The sequence below is a fragment of the Vulpes vulpes genome, chromosome 7 (assembly GCF_048418805.1).
Source record: "Vulpes vulpes isolate BD-2025 chromosome 7, VulVul3, whole genome shotgun sequence".
In the NCBI taxonomy this organism is placed as follows: Eukaryota; Metazoa; Chordata; class Mammalia; order Carnivora; family Canidae; genus Vulpes; species Vulpes vulpes.
Genome location: NC_132786.1, coordinates 35,980,281 through 36,007,157, shown reverse-complemented (window position 1 = coordinate 36,007,157; position 26,877 = coordinate 35,980,281).

Here is a 26,877-nt window from a genome sequence, read left to right as displayed (position 1 = left end):
CACATTTGCATATGATAATTAGTTTCTCTATAAATACAATTTGTTCTGCAGATTAACATTTTGTGTCCTCATTAGATAGCAAACATTTCCATATTAAACCCACAAAGCTGCCAGATTTGGCTCTGCTTGCATTGCACGATAGCATTTATACCTCTGTTTATACTGATGCCAATTAGTAGTGTTAAATCCTGGAAGAATAAAGGAGATCACTAATGCTATTAATATAAATAGTAATAATAATGCCGAGAAGATTCTGCAAACCTTGTTAACTTCCAAGATCATTAGCAATAAAGTAGATCTCGGTTGTAAATGGCCATGTTTTTAGGCACATAAAGTATTAGTTTGTCTGGAACACTTTCCTCTGTATACTGAAGTCTGCCCCTGGCTTAGGTCCTGAGTCTGTGGGCTGTAACATGGAACTTGCAATTAAAATACTGTTTCCAAAAAAAAAATAAGATAAAATAAAATACTGTTTCCTTTTGCTTAAATGCTTTAGTAAGGAAACAATAGGAAGTCAGAGGTGCTTTATCCAGGAGAAATAACAATTTACTTATTTTCAGCTCAGTGCTGTGCTGGTTTGCTCTACAGTTTCTGAAGCCAATTTCTTAAAAGTGAGGAGGTGAGGTATTTTATGGTTCCATAAAAGGTTTTTTAAAAGCAGGACACCCCAAAATTCCTTGTGGGAAGATTCAGTTTTCACTGGACCAGAAAGAAAAGTTCTCTGATGAGGGGAACACGCAGGGACACAAGAAGATAGTGATGGGTCTCATCTCCTTCATCACTCTTGACTTGATGCTTAATGGAGGAGGCTGCTTCAGAGAAACAGCCCCTGGTGAAGTGCTAGTCCCGCACCTGAAATGGGGGGCTGCACGGACCTGAAGACCAATGGTCATTCACCCCCAGCTCCGTGACAGGCAATGGAGGATCGGGTAGTCACTGTTGATAAGGGCAGTTTCTGCAGAAATCAACTAGCTTGTCTTCTCTGCATAAGGTTTTGGTTTGGTTTGGTTTGGTTTTTGTGTGTATGTGTGTGTGTGTGTGTGTGCGCGTGTGTTTGCTTTTTAGTTTTTTGTTTTTGTTTTATATGATGTGCTATATGTACGTATTAGGTTCAGCAATTTTTTTTTTAAAAAAAGGTTTAGGTAAAGCACCAAACACATTTGACTCAAATGTAAACGCTTTCCTATTGAACTTTGGGCTGTGATACAAGGAAATTTTACTACAATACATAATTCTATATCATTTGAGAAATCAGGCTTGAAGTTAGAAGTAGCTTTGCTTCACAGCTCTGCCATTTACTAGCACTGTAATTTTGGATATGACGGAGCCACTATATTTTACTTTTCTCATCTGTAAAATGAGAACAAGAACTGTACCTGCCTCAGAGGATTATTACAGGGATTGAATGGGTTGCCTGGGTGTCAGTGCAGTGCCGGGCCCACAGGCAGACTGGGTAGAGAGAGGCTAGGGTTAGCATTATGACTTATAACCCTGTTTCCTGAGGCTGGAGAATAACAGTAAAGAAATAGCAACTCTCTTAGCAGATTTATAAGAACTACAGGCCTCTTCAGATGCTACCCAGGGGTATCTCCCTTCCCGAAGCAGACCCTCTCTCTCCTTCTGGGGCACTGTTTCTCCCTCCCACTCTAACTGCTCTGGAAATGAACCCGCCACCCTGGTACTGCTTTCTCCAATGATCCGATATCTCCCCCACTTCTCCAGCCTATGTGGTGTCATCCAACATCACTCAGGTTCCAAAAAAGTGTTGCCTAGAAATTTCTGTGATCTTGGCGTTTGTCCCTTCTCCTGAAGTTTGTCACAAGCTCCCCGGGGAAGAAAACTGGATCCACAGAACAAGCTGAACCCACGTCCCTGAACATTCCTCCATTCTCCTGTTGATTTCTGGCTCTTGAAAGATGACTGGTAGTTGGTTAACCACTTACTTACTTATTTCCCTATGAAGCTCTTTCATCTTCCCCCTAAATAGACATCCTGCTGGTCTATTCCTGTTGTTCGTGTTTGACTCCTCGAAGTGAATACATCCAAGACTCCCAAGCTGGACTTTGTGCCATACGTTTCTAGGTACAGAAAGGAACAAGGGACATTTCATAAACAGAAGAGAAAGTTTAGGAGGGACATGTTAATGTCTCAAAATACCTGAAGGGTTGCCCAGTGGAAGGAAAAATTAATATGCTTCTGACAACTAAGATGGGTAAAGGCTGTAGAAAAAAAGATATCAGCTAAATTTAAGCATGAGTATTCTAATAGCCACGGCTGTACAGGATGGCTGCTCTAGGAGAAAATGAGCTCTCTGTTTCTAGAGGTATTCAAGCAAGGGCTGAATGATTACTGGCAGGATGGCCTATAAGGGAGATTCGTGCATCAGTGGGATTAAATGATCCTGAACAATGGTGGCTCTAAATTTCTCTGTAAGAGGATCTTTAGCACAAAGACAATTTGAAAGGTATATTAGAAAGTGAGGAAGGATTCAGTGATTGTCTTGAAGCTATATTTTGTATAAAGCTTTATGTACAATTAATAAATTTCAATTATCCTTATCAAAGCATGAAGTGATGGGCTGAAGGTGATTATTCATTTCTGAAGCATGTGTTGAACATCTACCATGTGGCAAGCTCCTTTCTTGGTTTTGGGGTAGACTGATGAGCAAAACAAAGTTTCTTTTGAGTTCATACTCTAGTTGGAGGCAGGGAGGACCTATGGGGGGGAGGGGGGGAGTACATACAAGAGAAGGCGGCTATATGTTAAGACACTTTGCCAACTTCACTTTTTTCCACTTCCTCTAGGGTCTGTCTGTCCTTGGAGTTTCCTTGAGACACTATTCTCTAAGACCCCTCTAACCAGATTAAAGGGGAAAGAGCTGATGGATGATAGATAAATCTCAGATCCTAAGAGATGTGATCCTACCAGCTATTAATTTCTCTTGACTCAACCTGGGAAGGGCAAGACCTCTCTCATGGACCTAGTAAATGCTTAATAAATAAATACACAAGGAAATAATGTAGAAGATGTTACCAAGGGATCTCATATAAATCCTTCTCTGTATTACTTGAGAGAAAAAAGGATACAAAATCATCTTTCTGGGTCAGATGTGGCAGACGAGTGGGTCAGATGTCCTTTTAGTTCTTGTGAATGTCTGCAACTTTTCGAGAACCACGCCTTGCATCTCCCTTGGAGTCTCTCTCCTGGCACTGGATCTTCTAACCCCCACTGTTTCCATCACAGAATGGATTCTTGGAAGTGAAACAGGCCTGTTCAAGAACTCCTCTTTATGCAATGAAGGATGTAAGGAAACTGGAGCAGGTTCAAAGAAGAATAGCAAGAATGATTAAGGGGCTGAGAGCATGATTTATGTTGAATGATTAAAAGGATTAAACATGCAGAACTTGGCCAATGCTACATAGTTAGCTATAAAAAAATCAAAATTAAGTGCCAAAGCTCTCAGCTCCCATGAAAAATACAAATTTGCATATAATTTGGCCCATACTTCTACATGAAGTTGAGCAGAGCCTTAGTGAGGCAGCATTCACATGAAGCCAACACCACTAGTTTCTTTGGTCAGTTTATAGTACAGCCTGGTCACACAGTAAAATCTCGCCATTTGACCTAATTGAGTAGATGATTGTATCACAGTGTCCACCCAGGGCCATATCCACATGTGATGCATGTATATAGTGTATAAAACAATGTAATGTGCCATTTACCTGAGAGTCACAGGCTAAAATCCCTGCCCAGGCAGACAGGTAGCCAGATGAGAGAATGAGTCGAGCCTGGAAGGTGCACAGCCCATGGAAAGGAGACAGCCACTGTGGCTTCTGGCTCATTTTGCCATGAGGAATTTTGGCCTGGGTTGTGGGATCTTCTTGCCTATCATATGAAACCAGTGATTCAGGGAGCTTGCAGGAAGTAAGTAATGAGAAACCAGCTCAGAGGGGAGTTGCTGGTGGAGCTGGTCCCCCCAGGATGACATCTCTTCAGAGAGGAAAGCAGGAGCTGAAAGTGGCGGGTAAGGGAAGGGTGGATAAGAATGTATGTGAGGAGGCAACTAAGTGGCATCCATTGGCATTTCAAAATGCAGATGGTTACATTAAAAAATCTATTGACTTAATTTTAAAAAGTAAACACTGCTGGGAATGTCATTCTGGGGATCCCAGTTTGCCACCTTTTACCTGGCTCACTTCTTCATTTCAGACTTAGAAAACATGAGGTCCAGAGAAAGGGAAAGACACTCTCAAAGGTGTAGTGAGGAAATTATCAGAACAAGAGCTGAGTAGAAGCGGTAGACCGTCAGAGGATATTGGGGTTCTTTTCCGATTCTATTGTCTGGGTAAGTTCCATCTGGGCTCAGAACTTCTAGGTTTTCTATTTCTGCCTGTTAAATAAAGAGGCTGGACAGCATGGGTTTATGCTTTTCTCATACCTCTCAGCCTGTCCTCTATCAGGACCCCCATGAGGGGAAATACACCTAAGAATTTTACAATTATAATCCCAACACGCACAGGCACATAGATACATCAACGTGCATTCATGTGCAAGCTGAACTTGAATGAGGCATTACTGAATATGAGGAAAGGGTATTTTTTAGAGGACCGTGTAGGTTTGTTGAGGTTGTGCACTGCAAATTCCAGAGGTGTCAATGTTAAGAGTACGCTCTGTATTTGGCACTGCAAGGGGGTATCAGCCTGGCAGTGTAAGCCCAGAAACACTGAGAGGAGCTCTGGTGTTGGAATTCTGAGACATCACGGCTCACACAGCCTAAAATGCCGTTTGCCGATGGCAGAGATTTCTTTGACATGCTCACTGCCCCACCTACAGCTACAATGGCTTTGAGAGACAGAGAGAGAGAAAGAATCAGAAAAGAATTCTGATGGAAAATGGTTACAGCTTCAAAAGAGTATTGCCCATTTTAACAGGTGGACACAATTTTGAGTAAAGGAGAGCAGTCATCATTTTTAGAAAAGGAACATTTGGATTAAACACTCTGAAAAATTATGACAGCGAGAATTATGAGATTGGGGAAATATGTACTAAAGGAAGTGGTGGAAACTCCATCCCTGGAGCCATTTGAAAATCAACAGGATAAGGAATTAGAAAATCTATTCTAGGAAAGAATCCTCCATTGATTCCCCCGGGCCTACGGGATGATATAATGGGTCTACTCCATCTCTAATTGCTATAGTTCTTAGACTTTATGTATTTTCCAGGGTTTTATAAAGCTGCTGTTAGACCAGCACTGCACCAGCCCCCCCAAAAAAGGGAAAAAAACAAACTCCAAACAAACCCTAACCTAGTTGCTCCAAGGAGCATAAAGATTCTCCCAAATGGAAATTGTGTGTAATAAAATTCTCCAGTGAGAACTCCGTTATTTCCCGAAGGCAGTCTACCAAGATGAGAAACATCATTATCATTTTACTTCATTTATCCGGTTTTCTCTTTCTGGTTTATTTTAATTTCAGAGGAGGAAAAGCAATGGGACTGTAAACCTCATAGCTCTGGATGAGAAGCATTTGTATTTTTTTTCTCCTTCTGTTCACTGAGATTCCACCAGGAAGAGTGGCTCTCTTGGTGGATTGGTAAGAGCAGGATCAGTGTATCACCCAGGAGAAATGGAGGCCTCCACACCTGCCCTGGGAATGTGGGGAAAAGGGAGTCCTCTGAGGCTCAAGAACTGAATTGTTGGGTTCTCTCAATAAAGCGGGTGTAACGAGTAAGTGGGAATAAGTCCTGGCTGTGTGTGGAGGCTTTGGTGATTGTGGTTTTCACCTTTTTTCGTCTATATCATTGTGTTACCTCTTTTTTTCAGTTATGGACTCAGAGATAGGAGAAATTTGAGTCTTATTGGGGGAATTTGGAGATTGCTTATTACACATAAAGTCTCAGAAATATCACAGTGGTGGGGCATCTGGGTCGCTCAGTGGTTGAGCATCTGCCTTCCACTCAGGTCCTGATCCTGCAGGTCTGGGATTGAGTCCCACATCGGGCTCTATGCAAGATGCCTGCTTCTCCTTCTGCCTATATCTCTGCCTCTCTCTCTGTGTCTCTCATGAATAAATAAATAAAATCTTTAAAAAAAAAAAAAAAGAAACATCAGTGGTCAGATGCCCAGGTTCTACAGTCCAGGGTTCTCTCTCTGTGGCAATAGCTACAAGGGAGCTTAGTAGTATCATCCAAAATCATGCCTAAATCATATGATTAGAGAAACAGATATTTCCATGAAATGTGGTTGCAGTACTCACTGTAATCTGCCTTCTGGTTAAAAAAAAAAAAAAGTGGAGGGGTGCCTGCCTGGGCGGCTCAGTCAGTTAAGCATCCAAGTTTTGATTTTGGCTTTGGTCATGATCTTAGGGTTTTGAAATCAAATCCCACATTAGGCTCAGTGCTGGCAGTGAAGCCTGCTTAAGATTCTCTCTCTTCCTCTACCCCTCCTCTCTCCCTCTCTCTCTCTCTCTCTAAAAAAAAAAAAAAGTGAAAAATCTGGCCTCACATTCACTTTAGTTTTAGTTTTATCTGGGATGTAGAAATGGGTCCAGAAGCCCAGAACCCTGCAATGAGTAACAACCATCCTTACTTTTGTCTACATATTATGAAACTATAATTAGGAACCGACACTTTATCATAAAGTTATTTTTCCCAATTGATTTATGTGCCTGGTAATTCATAAACTCACAAAAAAATTTTTCTAGTAACTATTTCTTTAGAGACTTCCAACTTCACATAGTGTGAAATGGAGAACGTGCACTTATGTCAATGAAGGCCACAGCGTACCCCTCATGGGCCAGAAATTCCAGAATGAAAGCATTAAGTCTCCTAACTCCAAGGGCGGGGAATCTAAAACAAATGGTGTGGGGTAAGGGAGCCTGAAGGAAGGACCAAATTCAGTTCGGTTTTGTATGATGACAACTTACGTCTAGCGTTGCTTCTTCATTGCCTCTTTTAGAGTCTGATATACTGAACCTCAGAAACTCTCACGTTCATCTTGTAATTTAAAATTGAAAAAAAAAATTGACCACCACTACAATGCACTGGTATTTGATTGGGATTTTCAAAAACTGTCTGATTCCAACTCAGTGTTGCCTCAACCTTGGTCCTCCTTGCCTTCCCTGCATCTGCTTCCCTTAGGAAATCTCTGGATCTAGTTTTGACACAGAAACATTTCTCCAGGAAGTTTTGGTCTCTTTCCTTTCCAATCTCCAGTCCTTCCTCCACTGCCTCCATCAATAAACATGTCCCTTTGCCTCTAGTCTAGGGCCAAAGCCTGTATGTTAAAGTGATGGTGTCACAAAACGCCTGGTGATGTCATAAAGTGCTGGGAGATCTGGCAAAGCAGCGACTCTCATTTTTATGTCCCTGGGAAATTATTGGTACCCAAAGGGCCATCACTTCTGTATATGCACCGGTTGTCGTAGAAATAGTTAGGGCCTAGTTAACTTTGGGCATTTACACGTTTGGCACATTGCTATAAAATGTCGTGTACAGAATACAGATTCAAGGAGTCGAAGTTATTAAAATGGGGTGGGGTGAGAGGAGACATGCCAATGAAAACAGACAATGTGGATTTTAATCCTTTCCACAGGAATTCAGGCAAAAGGGGAATAAAATAATTCTATAGGGTCACTTGTAATTCAGCTTAAACTAAGCTCAGGAAACGGAATATTTCTCAGAAGGCTGATTTATGCACTTAAAGTAACTAAGTCCCAGGTGCCATAGGAAGTAATACAACTTCGAGCAATGTCCTAGCCTGCATGCTCAAACTAACTGCCTGAATCAATTTCTAACTTCTCTTTAAGACATTTCAGAGTCAGTTCTACTGGGAATGCTTGAGTCCTAGATTCTCCGTTAGCACTGCAGGAAGGGAAGTCCAGGGACCTAGGTAGGCTCTATGTTATAAACAAGTTGTGTTCCAAAGTTTGCCTGTGAAGCATTTCTTTGGAAGCCCAAACACATTTTCTGTAAAGAAACAGAGGTAGACACAGTTAGGCTCTCTGGCTCTCATAACCCTCCGAAGCCTATTTAAACCAGATGCAGGTCAAATCCCCTTTATTACATAAAGACTAGAGAACAGTCACATAATCATACAAAACTGGGGAGTGTTGAGGGGGTGGAGGTTGGCTTTTAAAAATTTCTCTTTTTTTTTCATCTCCCTCCTTTCCTGTATCCCTTAATTAGAAAAGGATAAGAGATGGATGGAAATTTGATGGATATCATGATCGAGGTTTCTCAACATTTGCAAAGATTTTAGAGACCAATGGCACACAATTTATTTATCATAACTAATTTTGCCATGGGTGCCTGAGTGACTCTGTCAGTTAAGTGTTTGACACTTGATCCCAGGTCTCGATCTCAAGGTCATGAGTTCAAGCTTCGAGTTGAGCTCTGCACTGGGCATGGAGCCTACTTAAAAATATATGTGTGTATGTATAATTTATAAATAAATAAATAAATAAATAAGCAGGCGTTTTTGGCATATGGATGATTTTGAGCTAAGGTAATCAAAGATCCACCATGCAGGAAAAACTCTTAAAAGCCAGCACAAGTTTTCCTTTCGCAAAGGTAATCCACATTTGTAAAGGTGTCACCCTCCCTTAGCTCCAAGAGGACTCTACACAGCTTCTATGGATGGTGAAGTCCTTGATTTAAATCTGCATGACAAACCTTACCATGGAGCCCTCCTTTACCATCATCCTTCCCTGACTCTTTCCTCAACCACCCAGAAGTCAAGCCCTTTCCCTTTGTTTCACTTAAAATGGTGAGCCTCCCTCCACCCCCAGCTGTGACCAGCCCCTCGGGTCACTCATCACTGGGTGTCCCATGTGTACGTGTGATGCAGTGTTTTTTTGTTTTTGTTTTTGTTTTTTATGCAGGGTTAAAAAACATGTTTGTCTTTCTCTTGTGGAAAAAAGAAAACAACAACAACAACGAATTTTGCTTCACTAAGGATAGTTTATCTTTTCTGACAGAGAAAATAGCACGAAAATGGATCAGCAGGGAAAGCAAAAAGAAATCTCTAGCAATTTCTGTGGGAAGGAGGCCCATTTTGGGGGGTAGCCATTGTTGTTCCTAAATCAGGATATCTTGGAACTAAGTGTTTCAAAGTCAGATTTACTTGGAACCATCAAGCTTTGCTTTGTGCCTTGGTTCCAAAGACTTCACTCACCCGGCTCTTTATTAGGCATGCTAATAAAAAGTAAAATAAAAACACTGCTGGCAACCCAAGAGTCTTTTCTCTCAAAGTGCCCCAAAGTGGGGGTACGGAGTGGAACTAATACATCCCAAACAAAGGGCTTGGATCCTTCACGGACTGGATAAGAAGACCTTGATAACTCAGTTGACTGTATTTGGACTTTTCCTGTTTCCTCCTGAACGGAGGCAAGGAACTGAATGAAGCGTTTATCTGAGAAGTGTCAGAACCTTTTAACAATGTTATTACAAGGATGTTAGTAAAGCGGACTGAAGATTTTGGCAGGTACAGATGGGATTATATTTGACTGAATGTATTTTCTTGCTACATGTTAATCTGTACTTTCCTGGTATTGAGCTTTTAAGGAGTTCAGATAAAGGCCTATCAGAAAGTCTCCATTAACCGTCACTGTAGCATCCCTTGTCAGGAAATCAGCCTCCCAGCTGTGACATGGATGGAACTCAGTGATTTCAGTTGAATGTCTGGGAGAAATTACTTGACAGTAGGGATCGTAGCGGGAAAAGTCTGGCTAAGAAAGAAGTCTCCAGAATAGTCCACGCGGGGCTCCAGGATGGGGTGATGGATCGTTTCTAACAGGTTACCTCCAACTTCAACTGAAAATCATTTGAAAGAATCCCAGCTGGGCTTCACAGGCCCGTATGAGAGAGAATGATGACGTCAGAAGTATGTCCACATGAAAAAGTGTCATTCAGGGGGAGAGGACTCTGAGAGGGCCTGGATAGAGAAGTTTGGAGTTTGGGAGGAACAAATACCATTTCCACAAGGTCTTAAATCTTCTTGGCCTACTGACAAAATTTTAAAATCTCCTCTTTCCCTGTTTAAGCCAGAGCAATTTTCTAGTATGTAAATAATTTAGACTCAAAGATAAAAAGGAAACTCTTACACAAGAGTAACTAAAATGTTCAATAAAAGAGAAGCAGTTTTCCTCTAGATAATAATGTTGGTGTAGCAGTTTACAGCACCCAAAAAGGCTGTCACAGTATACTTCATACCAAAGAGGTTTCAAATGAAATCAGATTTTTTAAAAAAAGATTTTATTTATTTATTCATGAGAGACACAGAGAGAGAGAGGCAGAGACACAGGCAGAGGGAGAAGCAGGCTCCTCGCAGGGAGCTTGATGTGGGACTTGATCCCCGGACCGGGTCACGCCCTGAGCCAAAGGCAGACGCTCAACCACTGAGGCACCCAGGTGTCCCTGAAGTCAGATTTTTAAAGTATGCAGGTCAAAGGTAGAGGAGAGAGCATACAGTCAAGAACACTTGCAAAGGGATGATGTGAAACTGGGTAAGAACAGAATAAAAAGGATGACCCAGCGGCAGGGAAAAGTGATTGGAAAATGCGACAACCAAAATCAGTGATGAACAGATAGTAAAGAACAAGGGAAGGGTTGGAATACATTGGGAAAGGATGGCAGGCAGGAAACTGAGCTGTTCTACTCCCTTGGGGTTCATTCTTCTCTGATAAAGAAAATTGTCTTCAAACCAGAAAGAATAACAAAAACACGGGAAAAAAGAAACTGAAGCCCCAAATAGGTGAGCTACTGCAAAAGGCATCTAACTTTTAAACTATTTTGAAATCTTTAGGTTCAGATGCATTATATCCTACAGTACATTAAAAAAAAAAAAAGAATCTCTTGACTGATAAGCCAGGTGACTATTTGCCTCCAGTATATGCTTTTTCTCCACCTATTTGTTTTTTTTTTTTTAATTTTTTATTTTATTTTATTATTTATGATAGTCACACACAGAGAGAGAGAGGCAGAGACATAGGCAGAGGGAGAAGCAGGCTCCATGCACCGGGAGCCTGATGTGGGATTCGATCCTGGGTCTCCAGGATCGTGCCCTGGGCCAAAGGCAGGCGCCAAACCGCTGCGCCACCCAGGGATCCCTCTCCACCTATTTGGAAAAGTCTTTCATTATATGTTTGTTGAAAAAAAAATTTTTTAAGATTTTATTTATTCATGAGAGACACAGAGAGAGAGGCAGAGACACAGGCAGAGGGAGAAGCAGGCTCCCTGAAAGCAGCCCAATGCAGGACTCAATCCCAGGACCCCAAGATCACGACCTGAGCCAAAGGCAGATAGATGCTCAACCACTGAGCTACCCAGGTGCCCTGAAAAATTGGTTTTAACTGTAGTTTAGTTAGAGGTGCCCATTGCTGCTAGTAATGAGAGAGCAGTGAACCAGAATCAAAATGGAAGGTGTTTCTAACGATATGTCACAGGGCTTTGGCACTAACTTGGATGACTGAATAAATACTCAAAAATGACGTTGGCTGTTGGAATAGCAGGTTCAAACCAAGGTGAATTCTGATTTTAAAGAATCATGCCATAGAATTACAGGATGTGAGAGATGTGTTTGAACAGCAATAATTGTGAAAAGATTTTGGAGTTCTAGTTAACGTCTTCACATGAATCACAAATGAGAAAAATCAAAGTAATTTTAAGATGTTATGTGTGTTAACACAGGAGATGATTGATACTTTACACTGTCAAAACCTATCTGGAATATTGTGATCCACTGTAAGTCCCAACTTTAAGAGGGACAATGACAAGTCATTACTCATTCAGATGAAGATGAGCATTCTGGAGACACTCATTTTAAGGAGAGAGACCAAAGCAGCTGGGTTTGTCACAGCTGTCTCCATATATGGGAAGGGTTACCATGTGAGAGAAGGATCCATTCATTCTCTGTGTCCCACAGTAGAGAAACAGTGCTGGGATATAGAAGATACAGTATTTACCTTAAATATAAGGAAAATATCTTACTAATTAGGAACAGGGGTCAGACACTATATTTTAATAGGTCAATAAGGTTGAGTGTTAGAAGCACAAGGGGGAGACCGGGAAGGAAGATACCAGTGTGGAAAACAGCAGCATGTAGTTTCAATGAGATAACCAGAAAGCAGGTCAGAGCAGGCATGCATTTCCTGGGATTCATTTTATTCTAAAGAGTCTTTTTTTTTCTGACTTCAGAGAAGCCAAAGTTAGTTTGTATGTGCAATTCTTTGGAGAGATGGTCTATAACTATCCACAGGTTCCCAAAGATTCCACAGCCTTAAAATGTAAAGTTTCCTTGTGTAAGACCAGAAAATAAATTTGACCGGTAAGGGGATACTTCAGCGGCATGAGCTTTTAGAGCGTAGGTGGAGGAATGAGAAGACAGTCATAGAGGCATAAGGACAGTTGGGCAAGTACACAAGTACACAGATCACATTCAATGGAAGGAACTTTGAAATTGTGGAAACCAGCTGCAGTTCAAATGCTTTGGAAAGGATTCATAAAACAAAAATAGGCACACACCATGCCTAGAAGAGGTGTGACATACATATCGAACAAGGTAAATGATGTGCAAAGCAACAATACAACAGCTGTCAGAAAGCCAAGTGGCAGACTAATTCAAAATAAATGGTGCAGAAAAGGGTTGTAAGGTCAAATGAAGGAAAGTTTTAGTAGGGAGAGCCAGAGGCTTAAGGAGACCCTTGTGGAGATGGCTGGACATATGCTAGATCTGAGAGTCAAGTCAAGACACTTTTTCTTTTTCTTTCTTTCTTTCTTTCTTTCTTTCTTTCTTTCTTTCTTTCTTTCTTTCTTTCTTTCTTTCTTTCTTCTTTCTTTTTAAAAATGGCTATTTAAACCTTCATATTATGTCTCCTGGGTAAAAACACATCCTTCACCTAAAAAGTACCTAAGTGTTTGAAAATGATGATTAAGTCACCCCTTGATCTTCTTGCCTCTAACTTTAAGAGTTCTCAGTCTTTAGGGAACAGACAAGCTCCAGTGAAGAGCCTTGTAGAACTTGATTAGGAGTCAGGATTTGACATGAGGGGAAATAAAGCCTCCACCAGGCTCTGATTAAGAGTTGTATCATGACCAAAAAAAAAAAAAAAATTAAAGAAAAGTATTTTGAGTCACAATATTGAATAAGTTGGGAAAAAGCCCAACTGTGAGTCTCTCATGACCGGTCTCAGGGCAGAGCAGTGCACATGGAAAGGATGGGAGGACCAGAGAAACACCACAAAGGGAGGATTGCAGAGCTTGGTGATATGCAGATGTGTGATGGATGAGCTATCAGAGATTGAACTCTCCTTGACTGTGTAATGTACTTAGCAGCCCCAGTCCTCAGACAGGTGCGACTTTGAGCAAAGGCTAGCATTCAGTTTGTCACAGCTTTTTATTACATGTGAAGTACAGATGTATGATAGCCATAGGGGGACATATGGAAACCAAGGGCACTTTCCTGATGAAGGACAGAGCAAGGAAGACCAAAGGCACATCTTGACTAGATTTTGTGTTCTGGTTACTGAAATGAAAGAGGCAATGTCCAAGAGGAACTGGAGGAGGTATTACAAAGTTAGAATCTGAAAGTCCTCGAAGGATTAGCTTGTACTCTGAGTAGAGGAAGCCCAGGGTATAGCATGGCAATCCTCTCTCCTTGCTCTGTATGGTGAGGGGTGGGGAGAATAGAGAAGAAGGTGCAAGGGAATGCTCCACAACCCAAAATTAACTAGTAGAGAAGAATGCCCTCTAGTAACTAGTAGAGAGGGCACCAGTTACCTGGCAAAGTAACTTAAACTAAACTGAAATTCATTGAGCTTCTACGAGGTGTCAGGCACTTTATTATACTTTTTGCTTGTTTGTTTGTTTAAAACTTATAATTACCATAGAAGGAAGCATAAGAGAAGGAAGAGGTGCAACGAGCATCAAGTGAACACCCTATTGACTATCTCTATCGCTAATAGCCCTTGAAAAGTCTATTCTCTGTGCAGGAAGTGTGTACCTTCTCTGAGACAAGGAGATACTTAAGGGAAAGAATTGTGAACCTTTGGAGAAATTCTAGTCTTGGAATATCATCTGTGCAAAAAATATGTTAAAATTAGAATTTATGATGGAAGAATATTTGATCACAGAGAAGGCAGGACCATAAGAGTTCCCATAGTCTCCTCCCTCAATGAAAAGTAAGTGTTATTTTCATTAGATTTCCTTTTAAGGGACACGGGCCCAGGTAGAGGGAGACCTGGAACCGAGGTGGCCACTTTCTAGGAACCTTGATCCTATGGGCCTCTGACAGTTTGTGAACCCTGAGAACCCTGAAGCTCTCACTCTGACATCTACAACTTGCAGGAATGTTGGATCGATTGCCACCGTAAATATACAAGTTATCAACTTACATACATGGATTTATTTGATACCCATTTATTTGATCCTTCCTGTCTCAGCTGAGGAGATAGGACATCTACATCCCACACTCCCTCAAGACCCAGTGCAACATTCAGATGATGGCAAGGATTGAGTAAACTGCCTTCTCTCAGGGCTGTAGCCCTTGAAAGGAAAAAGGTTGCTTGCTTTCAGGGCTTGCTAGAAAATAAATGTAGCTAATCCTTTCATGCTGGGTAGATTTAGCTGCATTCCCCAGGGGACTAATATTTCCTCTCAGGTTTTTTTTGTTGTTGCTTTTTTTATTTTGAAAATCCTTGTGAATGTCTGAGAAGAGGTCCCCACAGAAAAAACTTCCTCAGTCACAGGCACAACGGCCTCTGAATTATGTCGCAGTTTCTAAGTGTGAATGCTGTGTTAATATAGTGTCATGGGTGACAATGAAAATGCACCCAAGTCACAAAATTCAAATTTATGGCTTTAGCAACAGTCTTAACTTTTCCCACTCTGGTGTGCTCAGTGTTTTATGTTGTTGTGCTTCCAGTGAAATTTATGTCTCAGTGTGCATTGTGAGTGAGTTATGGTTACTCTGAGAACCTTAATTTTGCATTTCCTGACTTCTGTGTGTTCAAAGGGACAACTTTTCAAACATGGCCTCCAAAAATAAGGCACAGCTGACCAGCTGATGCTGTGTAATTGCTGTGCGGGCAGAATGGGAGCGACGACTATCCCTGGCTGGGGCTTCTTTGCAACTGTTTCCTGTCTACAGTTTGCAGGAGCAGAGGGAGACGGGCAGGGGAGGGGTGGGCCCTGCAGCCTCACGTGGATGTTCCATCCAGGGGCCAAGCCTGAGGCACTGGAAAAGGGAAAGAACATGGATTAGTTGCTGTTGCTTGTTTAGGACAGTTTTCATTTATTGAGCACCTACTACACACCAGGGGTTGGTCTAAGGATTTCAGTTCAGTTTTTCATGCTGGCTCTACCTTAACTCTTTATTTATTATTTTTTTTATTTTTTAAGATTTTATTTATTTATTCATGAGAGGCACAGAAAGAGAGAGGCAGAGACACAGGCAGAGAGAGAAGCAGGCTCCATGCAGGGAGCCCGACGTGGGACTCGATCCCTGGGCTCCAGGATCACACCCCGGGCTGAAGGCGGCACTAAACCGGTGGGCCACCCGGGGCTGCCCTACCTAAACCCTTTAAAGCAGGCTGTCACCCCCACTCTGCGTACCAGAACCATGAATGAAATCACAAATGCATACACTGCCCAAGGTCACGTGAGCAGCACAGCAGAAACTGGTTCTAGTTTTATTGACCCAGAGTCCATGTCCCACCCTGGGCCGCTTCTCTGGGCACCAGGTCCTGAGAAGTGACTCCAGCTCAGTCCCTGCTTAGCTGCATCATCTCTCCCTGGACTTTAACCCTGGTTTCCTCTGGTGAAACAAGAATAATACAGAGCTAACAGACTCCCATCGGCTTAAACCAGACCAAGTTTGTTATTTTACTGTTATTGCTGATGCCCTTGAAGAACTTCCCACTTTCCCTTTGGACTAGCCAAAGGGAAATGGTCAAGTCAGAACAATTTACCTATATTTTTCCTTTTTTGAAAGCTACACGAAGGGCAAGAGTTTTTGGTTTTTTGTTCATTACATCTACGGAATGCCTCCAAGAGTGCTTGGCACATAGTCACATTTGCTGACTGAGGGAGTGATTTGCATTTTGCCACCTCCCACTCGATCCCCTCTCCTGCCTCCTCTCAGGCACAGCTGTGTGCTCTATGCTTTGGACACCTTCTGTCTTTTTGCAGAAACTGCTTGTCTTGCCCAATCGCTGTGGCAATTTGCTTTCTGTTTGGGAACTTCCATCGCTCTGGAAACAATGTGGTGTGTTTCTAACTCTTGGGAGTTTGCAAAGCAGCAGGGGTTTTCTGAATCCTATGTCTAATCCCACAGGATTTTTTGGAAAAGATTTTATTTACTTATTTGAGAGAGAGAGAGAGCATGAGCATGAGAGGGGCAGAGGTAGCAGGAGAAGCAGACTCCCTGCTAAACAGGGAGCCTGATGTGGGGCCTGATTCCAGAACCCTGAGATCATGACCTGAGCTGAAGGCAGACGCTTAACTGACTGAGCCACTCATGTGCCCCAACCGATTGTGATCCTACTGGTGGACTTTTTAATGCCGTGTCAGGCTTCGGGGGTAGCTTTTGGAGACTGACCTGTGGTACCCCTAAAACTAAACTAGGAGTAGATCAACCCTAGTCCATGTCCAACAGCAATTGGGCCAAACCCTCCAAATCCACCTCTCCACTGGAGACCCAGCTACCCCCACAAGCTGTGGTTTTTAAGAAGTGTTGAAGTTTGTATGTCTTAGCACCTTTGCAATTGCTTTAGTTACTTCTGCCTCACAGAGGCTTTTTCTTATGTGCCCTTACCCTCATAAAGGAGCTTTTCAAGTTTCTGATATTAGTTCTTGTGTTTCTAAGCCCTACAGCCAGCAAACAGCCCAACGCCCTACTAATTGTGTTCATCTTGATACTCACTGGTTTTGGAGCTCTGTGCCGCTCTGTGTCATCATCTCTCTTTTGCTCAGCAGGAGTAAATGATCCCGATATCATTATCCTTCTGGCTAGGTTTAAAATTCACTCTTAGCAAAACCACTGCCTGGCGTTTCCATAAACGATCCATTGCCTCCAGCTCCTGAGGTCTTGTTGCATGCTAGGTTTCCTATTAAGGCTAACTTCCTCCAAGACAGTGTTCTTGCTCCTGATTGCTCCTCAACTCTCTCACTCCTCCCAGTCTGGCTCAATTTTTCTCTGAGATTAAAGAAGGCAAGGTTATGAACCTGGTGAAGAGGTCATTTGTAATGGTGAAAGCTAGCTCTCGGGTTTGAATCACAACCTCACCACTTAATATTTGTGTGACAAAGAGCAGGCTGTTGTAGCTCTCTGAGACAATTTCTCGTCTGTTGAATGGGTAACAATGCCTTTTGTGTAGGGATTGGCCTACCATGGGTAAGCACCCATTGAAAGTTTGCTATCCCTAAGAAAGAAGAGTCATACTCTAAGTTTCCTGGAAGAAGTATTTTACTGATAGTAAAAGAAAGTTTAAAAAGCTATAAGCTAGGGGCGCCTGGATGGCTTAGTCGGCTGAGTGGCTTGACTTGCTTTTGGTTCATGTCTTGACCTCAGGGTTGTGACTTTGAGCACCCTTTTGGCTCCACACTGGGTGGAGCCTACTTAAAAAAGAAAAAAAAGCTAAACTAATTCTTTTGGCTTTTTATTTAATTATTTATTTATTTTTCGGGGAAGGAGAGGGAAAGGATTGCAGAAAGAAATATTGTCATAACCGTGGGAATGACTGTGTTTATTCATTTGATTTTCTTAATGACCAATGAAGTAAAGTGTGTGCGTGTGTGTGTGTGTGTGTGTGTGTGTGTGTGTGTGTGTTTCACTTGAGCTTAAAGTTCCTTATTCATGTCAGGAGCAGTGAATTCATTCATCCCTTTCAACAAAAATTTAGAGGGTATCTATTGTGTGCCTGCTACTCTGTAAATGCTGGCTAAAACAGAGTCCCTTATAGTCGAACCAGAAAATCACAATAAATGATTATAATGCATTGTGACAAATGCCACCATAGTGCCTCATCCAAGTTCATTTTTGTGGCCTCCTGTTCCTGTTTCAGGAAATGGAAGCATTTATGGGAGATTGTCTGAAGGGAATTTCCCCTGGCTCTTCTCCATGTCAAAGGGGGACATTTCTTTTGAAGTGTCTCTTATTATCGGAAGACAGAGCTATCCAGGAGGCAGCTTGCGGAAGCCTCAGGCAGTTGTAAGGGAGGGAGCGAGGGAGGGATTATTGTTCTATTGTAATTAATTAAAGAACCCTCAGAAGGTTCCGTGATGCCAGAGATGTGTGCCATGAATATGAGGCAAGATTTGGGGGTTTGGGGTTTTGTTTTCTCTCTAAATATATAGAGATGCAGCAGGGATGTTTGAATATATGATGTCAAATAGTGTATGATATCAAGCCCAAGGCCTCTGTGTAATGAATGGGCTGTGTTCTGGTCTGTCCAGCAGTTCTCAACCAGTGTTGTTTGTTTGTTTAGGGGCCTGCAGAGCCATCTGGAACCTGCAGTTCTGCACGTCCAAGTGTGTACACACACACCTTTACAAGGTGACCCTGTTCCCCAGCTGAATGCAGCCAAACATTCAGCAAGTGACTTGAAAAGCACCTCAGTATCTGGCATGTCAGTGACTTTGGGGGACAGTATCAGTTCTGAATATTCTGCTCCATTTTCAGACTCTGTCTCAAACCACGTGTCCTGAGTTGAGGCGCATAAATATATGATCTCCACATGAATATTAGGTCTCAGTCTTCTCCTAGCACATGAGACACTGACTCGGTGGTGTTTCTTTGACACTCGATGGCCCAGCCTTTCCCTTTGTCCTTTTTTTTTATTAAAGATTTTATTTATTTATTCATGAGAGACACAGAGAGAGAGAGAGAGGCAGAGACATAGGCAGAGGGAGAAGCAGAGACAGAAGCAGGCTCCATGCAGGGAACCAGATGTAGGACTTGATCCCGGGACTCCAAGATCATGTCCTGGGCCAAAGGCAGGCGCCAAACAGCTGAGCCACCCAGGGATCCCCTTTCCCTTTGTCCTTGATGGCCCTTGCCCCACATCACTGTCCTGTCTAGTGTGTCCCTGTGAACTCCCTCTCCAGGCTGAGGCACTTCTCATTCTCATCCTCAGGGCACCATGTGATCCTAGGGACTGTGGGTGGGGTTAGGGTGGGCTGTGACGAGAGGTGCTCTGGATGTCATCCCAGTTGTACAGCTTCAGTACCCCCATCCTATGTGCCCCCCCCCGCCCATGAGCGGAAATTGAGTGAACAGTCAGGAAGGCACAGGCGAGGCATTCCTCCAATCCTGTGTCCTACTCCTGCTGTGAATCTCATTGTGTGCCCTTGAGTAAGTCACTGAACTCCTCTCTGTGACTCAGGTGTCCTCACTGTGCCGGCTTCAGGGTATGGCTGTGAGGGTTAGAGGCATTAATACAGGTAATTAGAAAAATAACTGGAAAATCGACTGTGCCCATGTGTTTGCTTTTAGTCGTATGATGACTCCTATTACTATGACAATTTATTAGCATTAGGGCAAGTGTTCAAACGTTCTAACACACAGTGACATAGGCTGGGGAGGTTTCAGAGAACTGGGAAGGAAAGAAAAGTAAGAAGCTCACTTTTCAAAAAAGACCAGGGGCATCTGCGTGGCTCAGTTGGGTGAGCCTCCGACTTCTGGTTTTGTCTCAGGTCAAGATCTCCAGATCATGAGAGCGATCCTGGAGATGGGCTCCATGCTCAGCACAGAGTCTGCTTGGGATTCTCTCTCTCCCTCTGCCCCTCCCTCTGCCTGCACTCACTCTCTCTCTAAAATAAATAAATAAATCTTTAAAATAAGGGCACCTGGGTGGCTCAGTGGTTGAGCATCTGCCTTTGGCTCAGGTCGTGATCCTGGGGTCCTGGGATGGAGTCCCACATCGGGCTCCCTGCATGGAGCCTGCTTTTCCCTCTGCCTATATCTCTGCCTCTCTGTGTCTCTCATGAATAAATAAATAAAATCTTTAAAATAAAAATAAGAAATAAAAAAGACCCCCCAAAACTCACATAAAAATAAAGAAAAAAGATCAAAGCCCTCTTTTCCCTACACCATGTAGGGCAAGTTAATGACGAAGGCTGTCAGGACCCTGCTGGATCACATGGGGCCATTTCAGCAGCTCACATCTGTTTTAGAGTCTGTTCCTGCTTCTTCTTCGCTGTCCCGACTTGCATTGTCACCCCCCACCCCATCAAGGTGCCAGCTGTCACTCTCCACTCTGACTGAGCCAGCAGCCGTCTTAAAAATCATCACAGGGACATCCTCAGCCAAACATCACAACTTTATCTAATGTCTTTGCTCATCACACTCTGTGGCACGAGGTTCCCTCCGATGAAATCACCCCCTTTTAATTCCCCCATCAATTCCGTGAGGGACTTTGACATGCACAATACAATTTGGCTTAGAATTTGAGCTTTGATTATTATTTTTTTTTACCCAAGAAATTATGTATTTCTAAATATCAGCCTTTAGTTCTACTATTTGAATCTGGATGATATGTTCATATATACTTCCTGTCTGTTCTGATTACTGGTAACTTGGGTGATTAAGTGTTTTTCAGGTTGTTTTATTTTACTTCAGCTCTAACCTTTTTCTCTGAACCTTGAGTTATTTTTTTCAAGAGATCAGCCAATTTGTGTTTGGATGTCTAGGAAAAAAAAAGGTGTCTTACAGCGATTAGATACAGGCCAACTCGCTTTCAGAAAATGTAATTTTCTTAAGATACTGGAGCGTGCTGACTTCCTTTCTCTGACACAAATATTAGGCCTTATCTAGACCTACTAATGAGATTAACCCAGAAAATGGACCTGCAAAACAGAGAGGTTTAAACTTTGACATTTACCCAGTTTAAAAAAAAATTCTGTGAAATTGTAAATTGAAAAAAAGATCTAGGCGGTAAAAAGGGATAGGATAATGTTCATTACATTTAGAATTTCAGGCCAAAAATACAAAAAGGAAAAAAAAAATTGAGGGAATACCAGTCCAGAAAAAGGAAAAGTAGTTTGCCATCACCAGCGGCTGCCACTGCCCACTGGCCTCTGATGGCACATTCTAGATGTCACAGCTTGAGGCAAACAGCAGACAACTACCTGACCACTGTGACTTTTGCCACAGTCCCTGGTCACATTAGGACATACAAGGCATATATAATAAAAGTGTGTCTGTTTTCAGGAAAGTGGAGGTTAGACTAGCAGGTGGACAGAAAGGAAAATTTTACTCATTCTGTTCCAAGATATGTGATGTTTGCACTTATTACACATCACCTTCTTCAACTCTAGACACCGTCACACACAGGCATTTATCACCATTTACTATACACGGTATCTTATTTATTTTATTTACTTTCTGTGCACCTCCACTAGAATCTAAGCACAGTGGGGGTGGAGAAATTTTGTCTATTTTGCTCACTACTGCATCTCTGGTCCCTAGGATGGCTCCTGGTACATAGTTGGTGCTCCATAAATATTTATTGAGTAATTGTGTGATTCCCACACAGTTCCCAAACCAAACACCACTCCTTCTAACCTCCAACAGAGAACAGAGATGCTCAGGCATAGTTACCTTTCTTAGAGTCATGAGTCTTTTGAGCCTAAAAAATTAGATCACTGGGACGCCTGGGTGGCTCAGAGGTTCAGCGTCTGCCTTCAACTCAGGGCATGATTCCAGGGTCCAGGGATTGAGTCCTGCGTTGGGCTCCCTGTGGGGAACCTGCTTCTCCCTCTGTCTTTCTCTGTGTGTCTCTCATGAATAAATAAATAAAATCATAAAAAAACATAGGAGATTACCTAGTCCAACCCTTTAATTTTACTGATAACGATGTGAAGGTCCAGAATATCAGCAAATTGCCCAGACACATAGTAAATTAATAAAATAACTAGGAGTAGAAATCAGGACACCTGGCCCACTGCTCCTACCCCAAGCCATCCTTTCCCACTGATTTCACAATACAATCTTTCACCTGCTGGAACAGGAGTGACTTGCTCCATGGCAATAGTACAATCCTCAAGGTTTCTCTTCAGTTAAGGGCTCAGTGATGCTGAGCCTGCTGGGAATCCCTTTGGTGATATCTGTCTGTTAGTCAAGATCCAAGACAAAGGATTCTGCACCGTTGAGGACTCTGAGTCAGCCTGTGGGGCTTCGGACAGACACACATACTCTCTTCTGTCTCCCTCTGTCATGTTCTAGCTCAAACCCCACCCATTCCATGATGTTTTTTCCTGCGAATCCAGCCCATATAGATGTTGCATTTCTCTGCTGTCTGAGATAACATCAAATGCCTGTAGAAGCCAATGCGGGGGGAATATAAATGGGGAAAGAGCCCAGGGCCTGAGCAAAGGCCCAGGATTGCTAGACCTTTCTATTTTTAGGGAAGCTAAAGTTTTCTATTGTCACTGGCCTCTTAACTTTTCACTCCTGCCTTTCAGGAATTAATAGGATGAGTGATATCCAGGGGCAGAGACTTGCTTTCTTAGTCTCAGACACTATCTCTCCTGTGGGTGCCTCACTCATGGCAGCTCATGATACAGACTGTCTACACCACAGCTGATGGGGTCCTATCAGAATGCTTGAGGGGGAAACAAGTAAAGTCACACTTTGAGGTAGGTAGCAGAAGTCACAAAGTCACACTTTGAGGCAGGTAGCAGAAGTTTCTTTACTGCTCTCCTCTTGCAGACCAAAGAGCAGGCTTAGTCCCACTCTGGAGACTGCCCTTTTACCATATTTATATCTGGCTTCCATCAAGACAGCTTTCCTAAATCCTTTGGAGAAAGGGGCTCTTTCTGCATCCGGTCTGCCTCTGTTTGCCTTCAGATTGGAGCTGCTGTTCCTTTGGCTTCGTGTCTCACCAATTCCACTGCTCTTTCTCCCTCTCTGCCCATCAGTGGTTAGAAATGAAATTCCAGGAAAGCTTTGTGGGGTGTGAGCCTGCTACACGCCCTGGAGCAACTGTCCCGTTGCCTTCCTAACCCACCTTGGGCCTTCTTGTTTGTTCTCTTACATTCTTTCTTGTTTTGAAGGCTTTGTCAAAGCCAATTCTCTTAGCACCTCACTCTAGATGGAGCTTCTTCAATCTTCCTTTGGGGTTTGGGGAAAAAGCCACATTCCATTTTTTTTGCTCTCTGTGATTTGAAGATGGAACCAAGGATTTCCACCTCTTTGAACTGTGAATTTCCTCCCAAGGACTCTACGATAACCAGTAGCATATGGAAAAGCTGGCACCATCGTTCCCTGAGAAGTTCTTCTTTCTCTTATCAGTGAGAGAAATGGAGGATATACACACTCATGGTATGAAAAATCCCTGTCCCTTGGGTAGTTTTTGACATCTCAGTCCCTTTTTTTTTTAATAAATTAATTTTTATTGGTGTTCAATTTACCAACATACAGAAAAACACCCAGTGCTCATCCCGTCAAGTGTCCCCCTCAGTGCCCATCACCCATTCCCCCTCACCCCCCGCCCTCCTCCCCTTCCACCACCCCTAGTTCGTTTCCCCGAGTTAGGAGTCTTTATGTTCTGTCTCCCTTCCTGATATTTCCCACACATTTCTTCTCCCTTCCTTTATATTCTCTTTCACTATTATTTATATTCCCCAAATGAATGAGAACATACACTGTTTGTCCTTCTCCCATTGACTTACTTCACTCAGCATAATACCCTCTAGTTCCATCCACGTTGAAACAAATGGTGGGTATTTGTCTTTCTAATGGCTGAGGAATATTCCATTGTATACATAAACCACATCTTCTTTATCCATTCATCTTTCGATGGACACCGAGGCTCCTTCCACAGTTTGGCTATTGCGGCCATTGCTGCTAGAAACATCGGGGTGCAGATGTCCCAGCGTTTCATTGCATCTGAATCTTTGGGGTAAATCCGCAACAGTGCAATTGCTGGGTCGTAGGGCAGGTCTATTTTTAACTCTTTGAGGAACCTCCACACAGTTTTCCAGAGTGGCTGCACCAGTTCACATTCCCACCAACAGTGCAGGAGGGTTCCCTTTTCTCCGCATCCTCTCCAACATTTGTGGTTTCCTGCCTTGTTAATTTTCCCCATTCTCACTGGTGTGAGGTGGTATCTCATTGTGGTTTTGATTTGTATTTCCCTGATGGCAAGTGATGCAGAGATTTTCTCATGTGCATGTTGGCCATGTCCATGTCTTCCTCTGTGAGATTTCTCTTCATGTTTTTTGCCCATTTCATGATTGGATTGTTTGTTTCTTTGGTGTTGAGTTTAATAAGTTCTTTATAGATTTTGGAAACTAGCCCTTTATCTGATATGTCATTTGCAAATATCTTCTCCATTCTGTAGGTTGTCTTTTAGTTTTGTTGACTGTATCCTTTGCTGTGCAAAAGCTTCTTATCTTGATGAAGTCCCAATAGTTCATTTTTGCTTTTGTTTCTTTTGCCTTTGTGGATGTATCTTGCAAGAAGTTACTGTGGCCAAGTTCAAAAAGGGTGTTGCCTGTGTTCTCCTCTAGGATTTTGATGGAATCTTGTCTCACATTTAGATCTCTCATCCATTTTGAGTTTATCTTTGTGTATGGTGAAAGAGAGTGGTCCAGTTTCATTCTTCTGCATGTGGATGTCCAATTTCCCAACACCATTTATTGAAGAGACTGTCTTTCTTCTAATGGATAGTCTTTCCTCCTTTATTGAATATTAGTTGACCATAAAGTTCAGGGTCCACTTCTGGATTCTCTATTCTGTTCCATTGATCTATGTGTCTGTTTTTGTGCCAGTACCACACTGTCTTGATGACCACAGCTTTGTAGTACAACCTGAAATCTGGCATTGTGATGCCCCCAGCTATGGCTTTCTTTTTTAAAATTCCCCTGGCTATTCGGGGTCTTTTCTGATTCCACACAAATCTTAAAATAATTTGTTCTAACTCTCTGAAGAAAGTCCATGGTATTTTGATAGGGATTGCATTAAACGTGTAAATACCCTGGGTAACATTGACATTTTCACAATATTAATTCTGCCAATCCATGAGCATGGAATATTTTTCCATCTCTTTGTGTCTTCCTCAATTTCTTTCAGAAGTGTTCTATAGTTTTTAGGGTATAGATCCTTCACCTCTTTGGTTAGGTTTATTCCTAGGTATCTTATGCTTTTGGGTGCAATTGTAAATGGATTGACTCCTTAATTTCTCTTTCTTCAGTCTCATTGTTAGTGTATAGAAATGCCATTGATTTCTGGGCATTGATTTTGTATCCTGCCACGCTACCAAATTGCTGTATGAGTTCTAGCAATCTTGGGGTGGAGGCTTTTGGGTTTTCTATGTAGAGTATCATGTCATCAGCGAAGAGGGAGAGTTTGACTTCTTCTTTCCCAATTTGAATGCCTTTAATGTCTTTTTGTTGTCTGATTGCTGAGGCGAGGACTTCCAGTACTATGTTGAATAGCAGTGGTGAGAGTGGACATCCCTGTCTTGTTCCTGATCTTAGGGGAAAGGCTCCCAGTGCTTCCCCATTGAGAATGATATTTGCTGTGGGCTTTTCGTAGATGGCTTTTAAGATGTCGAGGAAAGTTCCCTCTATCCCAACACTCTGAAGTGTTTTGATCAGGAATGGATGTTGTATTTTGTCAAATGCTTTCTCTGCATCTAATGAGAGGATCATATGGTTCTTGGTTTTTCTCTTGCTGATATGATGAATCACATTGATTGTTTTACGAGTGTTGAACCAGCCTTGTGTCCCAGGGATAAATCCTACTTGGTCATGGTGAATAATTTTCTTAATGTGTTGTTGGATCCTATTGGCTAGTATCTTGTTGAGAATTTTTGCATCCATGTTCATCAGGGATATTGGTCTGTAATTCTCCTTTTTGGTGGGGTCTTTGTCTGGTTTTGGAATTAAGTTGATGCTGGCCTCATAGAACGAATTTGGAAGTACTCCATCTCTTTCTATCTTTCCAAACAGCTTTAGTAGAATAGGTATGATTTCTTCTTTAAACGTTTGATAGAATTCCCCTGGGAAGCCATCTGGCCCTGGACTCGACATCTCAGTCCCTTTGTGAGGACATCCATAATGCATCAAAGTTTGGTATTTTGTCAACTAAAAGTTATGAGTTACTTCTCTGGAGTTTTTCTGTGTTGAGGTCTGTGAGCAAGGTCAGGTAGTGTCTCTTGAAGACAAGATGGAAGCTGGATTTGTCTATATGGTAAGAACCTAGAACACCACATAAAAGGTCCTGGAATTTCTCCTAGAGAAAATATATGTATTTGGGTAGAAGCGCTAAGTTTTAGACTGAAATCACTGATGTAACAAGATGGGAAGATGGGTTTTACAAGGAGATGTCAGACTTAGGAAGACTAGGTGTGGCCACGGATATAGAAAAAAGTGACAAATTCAAGAGATGTTTCAGAAAAATCATTGACAGGATTTGAGGTTAGTAAGGAAAAAGAAAGAATTATATTTTATGGTGAAACTTCAGATAGGAGAAAGAAGGGAAGTGATTTGAAAGCAGATTGGATGTTCTCTGGTGGAAGCTGCAAATGGTTCTGAAGTCACATCTGCAGTGGGCTGCATCTTCTGAGGTCCAGTGGAGCTCTCACAGACTCCATGGAAATTCTTGGTGACTGAGGCTACTCCCTTCTCCCTGCTTTGCACAGCTTGAGGAACGTAAGAAGTTATCATGGGACAACAGCTTGCAAAGCTACCTCCATGCCAGTTAGGAAAGGCTGCCATGAGAGCCTTTTGGTAATACTCCTACTAGAATGAAAGGTCAGGACCTTTGCCCACTGGAATTTATGTCCTCCAGTAGTAATCTGGAGTTTCAAGAGCTATTCAACTTTTCAAAAAGAAATATGGAGCGTTAAAAAAATGCAATCATTGACTAAATAAAGTAAT